Here is a 6000-nt window from a genome sequence, read left to right on the forward strand (position 1 = left end):
CCTAATACACATGCCCCTTCCCAGTCCTGTGGTAACTCCGAATAGGCTTTCTTACCACAGATCCAGTACAAATTTGCTGGGGCTTTCCAACTAGATGTAGCAAATAGGTCAAACCACACATCCTTTAAACTGGTATAAATTGCAAACGGATTAGGTGGTTCTGAGACATTTGAAGCTGACCACCAAGTTGTATCTTTTGTATCATCATCATAAGCTTTTTGCCCTAGACAAGTCAATTCTCCTACAGATGTATTAAACATTATTCCTTTCCTTGCTATGCAAACATAACCTATAATGGAGGTCTTTAATCGCCACTCAGATTTACCTCTAACACTCACTTGATAATCAGTTTGAGAAGATATTAACTGTTCAACTGTCTCAGAACCGGAATACATTACCTCCTTTGCTTCCCATGGCCATTGGTCTCCCATATTAGTACCTCCACACACATAGCAGTTGGTCACACTAAGACTACCAGCAATGCTTTCTGCTAGATCTATAAATAAGTATTTCGCATTATGGGGGATCTTATTTTCCACACTCATCTCCTCATAGAAGGAATGAAAGACCTGATGAGTCTGGGTTGTCACAGTATCGGTCTCTATTCCTATAAATAATATTGTCCCAGGATCCAAACCTGTTCCATATATCTGGAACCCAAATAAGTTCCCAAACCTATCTATGAATAGTTCTGGGTCATTGATAAGTATATGGACTGGGTTACACTCCCTAGACCTACAATATGGCTTGGTAGGCAACTTAGTGACGATCATATCCTTATCTACTGTCTGTCCCCAGGTTGCCCACCCCACACAGGACCAATACGGACAATAATAGTATTCTTTATTTGGGCATTTTGGATCTATACATTTATACTTACTACTGGGGCAAATATACTTATCATTAGACCCATACGTTCTTTCCCATTTAAGATCGCCACATACATTCCACGGTTTTCTACCACCTGATATCGCCTTACATGCATCAAATAGCAAAACACCTGGAGAATGTACGGTTTCTAGTATGGTCTTATTTATCAGGGTCCCCTGTGAGTCTCCATTACGAATAGTCAACCAAATTGTACGGGGTTGATACTCAGGGCTAAAACACTTCTAAATGGCATACACTATAATCTATGCCTAAGTATCTACACTTAGATAAATGTCCTTTACACTCATACTGGGAATGCCAAATAAGGGTCGGGGAAATGTGATTGCCGGTTTTCGTAGCCTTAATGCAAACCTCACAGCCTGGTGTGTCGGTACCTCTACCTTCCTGAATAATTAAAAACACACATAAATACATTATCAAACACATCACTCCTGACATCTTCTTCCTAACTCTTCGGCACCTCAGCTTCCAGGATGTGAGGGCTGCAGGGAATGGAGTCCTTCTGATCCTCACTTTCCTTCACAGAGACTCTGGCTTCCTTCACAGAGACTCTGGCTATGAAACGTAGGCAGGTGGTCAGGCTTTATTGTGGCCGTCAAAACACCTACTTGTAGATTTTTGTTGATGTTCCCTTGTAACAGAACTCTTCTCAAAAATCACTTTCATTCCAACTGGGTCACTCTCTTCAACCGGATCTTGCAGGGATTCTCAGGATCTGGTGTAGCCTGCCAAGAATCTGCTGCTGCTGGTTTAACCCTGGAGTGATGAATCCACTGAATCACTTCGGCCACCTTTATAGCTGTTGGGGTAGACAAAAGAACAACATAAGGACCCCTCCACTTTGGCCCCAACGGTACACTGTTCCACTCCTTTATCAAAACTTGGTCTCCTGGATGATAAGAATGGACAGGTGGATAAATATTCACAACTCTACAACCTGCTGCCGGGTAATTCCTTCTCCCAACTGACTCAAATCCCCCCTTAAAGGGAAACTCCAGTGCCAGAAAAACGATCCGTTTTTCTGGCACTGGAGGGTCCCTCTCCCTCCCACCCACCAATCCCCGGTTACTGAAGGGGGGAAAACCCCTTCAGTGACTTACCTGGGACAGCGGCGATGTCCCTCGCCGCTGTCTCCGCCTCCGGGACGCTCCTCCTAGTGATTACGTCGGCCGGTGGGCGAGACTAATCTCGCTCACCGGCCGAGGAGACCTAATGCGCATGCGCGGAAATTCCGCGCATGCGCATTACGTCTCCCCATAGGAAAGCATTGAAAAATCATTTCAATGCTTTCCTATGGGGTTTTGAGCGACGCTGGAGGTCCTCCCACAGCGTGAGGACGTCCAGCGACGCTCTAGCACAGGAAACCTGTGCTAGAACCCAGGAAGTGACCTCTAGTGGCTGTCTAATAGACAGCCACTAGAGGTGGAGTTAACCCTGCAATGTAAATATTGCAGTTTATGAAAAACTGCAATAATTACAGTTGCAGGGTTAAGGGTAGTGGGAGTTGGCACCCAGACCACTCCAATGAGCAGAAGTGGTCTGGGTGCCTGGAGTGTCCCTTTAAGTTACTAAGTACGGGAGGTGGACGCCCATTCATAATTTCAAAAGGTGAGAGACCCATCCTTCTGGTAGGTGTACTACGAATGCGCAACAGAGCTATTGGCAAAATAACATTCCACTTGAGTTGGGTTTCTTGACACATTTTTGCCAATTGGCTCTTAACAGTTCTGTTCATCCTTTCCACTTTCCCAGAACTCTGAGGCCTATATGCCGTATGAAGTTTCCACTTAATACCAAGCATATGAATCAGTTGTTGTAGACACTGGTGAACAAAGGCTGGACCATTATCTGATCCTATAGAACATGGTAGTCCATATCGGGGTATTATTTCCCGCAACAGAAATCGCACAACTTCTCCTGCTTTCTCTGTACGAGTGGGACATGCTTCTACCCATCCTGAGTAGGTGCACACAGCTACTAATAGGTAACGATGTCCGCCGGATTTAGGCATTACCGTGTAGTCTATTTGGAGATCGGACATAGGGAGCCCTCCCATGTACTGGACTCCCGGTGGTTTCACTGGACCTTGCCTTGCGTTGTTTTTGGCACATAACACACATTTTCGTACAATGGCTTGAGTCAAGTTGGACAATCTTGGTATGTAAAAATGCTTCCTAAGAGATTCTTCCATACTATCTCTCCCGGAATGTGTCCAATTGTGATAGTTCTGAACAATTTCTACAGCTAGCGATGCTGGAATAACTATCCTTCCATCTTCTAACTGATACCAATTATTCTCCAAATATTTTCCAGCTTCAGTCTTTAACCACTCTTCTTCTTGAGCTGTATAAACTGGAGTCCACTGAGACAGAGGGGTCGGTATGAGAGCAGCTATATACTCCACATATTCCTGTTGTCCCGATTCAGTGGCACGCTTGGCTGCATTATCTGCTATCCGATTTCCTTTCACTACATCACCATCACCTTTCAGATGCGCTCGACAATGTATGATACCAACTTCCTTCGGCTCCCATACGGCTTCCAATAGTTGTAATATCTCAGCTGCGTACTTGATTTCTTTACCCTCTGAGTTCAGTAGTCCTCTTTCTTTATACAAGGCCTCTTGGGCATGAGTGGTTAAAAACGCATACTTTGAGTCTGTATAGATGTTTACCCTCAATCCTTCAGCCAATTGTAACGTTCGTGTGAGTGCGATTAATTCTGCCTTCTGTACCGATGTTCCTTTTGACAATGGCCGAGCTTCTATCACCTTGTCTATGGTTGTCACTGCGTATCCTGCGTAGCAAATCCCTTCTTTCACGTAACTACTGCCGTCCGTATAGTACTGGACATCGGGGTTCTGGATGGGAAAATCACGAAGGTCCGGTCTGCTTGAGAACACTTCATCCATCACCTCCAGGCAATCATGTTGACTCTCAGTAGGTTGTGGCAAAAGGGTAGCTGGGTTCAAGGTATTGACAGTTTCACAATGCACTCTCGGGTTCTCACATAACATGGCTTGATACTTAGTCATACGGCTATTGCTAAACCAATGATTGCCTTTATAGTATAGCAACGTCTGTACTGCGTGCGGGACTCGCACGTAGAGTTCCTGACCTAGAGTGAGCTTGTTAGCTTCGTCTACCAGCAGGGCGGCGGCAGCTACGGCTCTTAGACAAGGTGGAAGACCACTGGCCACTGTACCCAGTTGTTTAGACATATATGCAACAGGTCGTTGCCATGATCCCAAGTACTGTGTCAGTACTCCCACAGCCATCCTTCTTTGCTCGTGTAGATATAAGTAGAATGGACGTGTATGATCAGGTAGACCTAATGCTGGGGCGCTCATCAATGCCTTCTTAACATCCTCAAATGCCTTCTGCTCTTCGATGGTCCACAGGAAGGGATCGTGTTCTGTGCCTTTTATAGCTGCATAAAGGGGTTTCGCCAATATCGCATAACTGGGAATCCATATCCTGCAGAAGCCTGCTGCCCCCAAGAACTCTCGCACTTGTCTTCTATTCTTGGGTGTTGGTATTTGGCATACAGCTTATTTTCTCTCAGGCCCCATTATCCTTTGACCTTCAGAGATATGGAATCCCAGATACTTGACAGTTGGCTGACACAACAGAGCTTTCTTCCTTGACATCTTGTATCCTGCCTTCCAAAGAATGTGCAGTAAATCTTTTGTAACTGCCGCTATCAACAAATCATCTACGTATTGTAGTAATACACATTCTCCTGGGATGGACTTGAAGTCTAGTTAGTCCTGACTTAATGCTGATCCAAAAGGGTAGGTGAATTTTTAAACCCTTGGGGCAATCTTGTCCAAGTCAGCTGGCATTTCGAGCCCGTTACAGCATTTTCCCATTGGAATGCAAAGATACACTGGCTTTCTGTAGCAATTTGTAGGCAAAAGAAGGCATCTTTAAGGTCCAAAACTGTAAAGTAATGACAGTGTCAGCCAAACCCACAAAGTCTCTATCTTCTCTTTCTCGGGGTCTCTGCTGGGTAATACCTATGCCCATGAACGCTTCCTCTATTATTCCCACCATTTCCTCCAGGGCCTCCTCTTCCTCTCGCTCTGCCTCTATAATTATTACTATATCCTGCCCTTGTTCTATCTCTCTCATATTGTTCCCTCAGTGGACACTCACTTCTCCAATGCCCTTCTTCCTTACAGTATGCGCATTGGTTCCTACTTTAAGGCTCCCTATTCCACTTATTCTCGCTTTTCTCAGTTCCCCTATACACTTCCTTTTCCCTTCTATCTACACCCGCGATAGCTACTGCTAACATGTCTGCTTTCCTTCTCATCTTTCGCTCTTCTTCCTTTTTCGTCTCTGTCTCCCTATTCATATAAACCTTATTTGCTATCTCCATTAGTTGAGTTATAGACATCCCTACAAACCCTTCTAACTTTTGTAATTTTCTCTTTATATCTCCATAGGCCTGGCTGACAAAGGCAGAGTTAACCATCCGCGAATTCTCAGGAGCCTCTGGATTAAAGGGGGTATACAACCGGTATGCCTCCAATAATCGATCATAAAAGGCACTGGCCGTCAGCCGTCCTTGACATATTGATCGCCCTTTTTCCTCCGGCTTTCATGCCAGCAATAAAGGCGTCCCTGTAAGCTCTTAAACGGGCCATATCTGCGCCATTAACATTCCAATTCGGATCTGTGTTTGGATAATGGGCTGCGGCCCATGCTGCCGGGTTGGCCTGATTTTGAGTACGGGCCACTTCTTCAAGCGCTTTAATTGCCGCCTGATTTAACCGAGTTCTTTCCTCGTTATTAAACAATGTCATAAGTAATTGCTGGCAATCAGCCAAAGTGGGATTATGCGTCTGGATTATAGAGGTAATCAAATCTGTCATGGCTTTAGGTTTATCTGTTTAGGAGGAGTTATGGGTCTTCCAGTTGAATAAGTCAGTGGTGGTAAAGGGAACATAGACAAATACAGGATCAGCATGTTGTAACTGGCCCTCACCGTTAATATGTGTCGGGCCCGGAGTCAGTCGGAGAGGCATTTGATAATGTCGGGGTTGGAGGGTACCGGTCAGTTGTCGGGTTAGTATGGGGCTTCGTTGAGGAAGGTCAGTTATGG

This window comes from Pelobates fuscus, chromosome 1 (assembly GCF_036172605.1).
Source record: "Pelobates fuscus isolate aPelFus1 chromosome 1, aPelFus1.pri, whole genome shotgun sequence".
NCBI classification, from domain to species: Eukaryota; Metazoa; Chordata; class Amphibia; order Anura; family Pelobatidae; genus Pelobates; species Pelobates fuscus.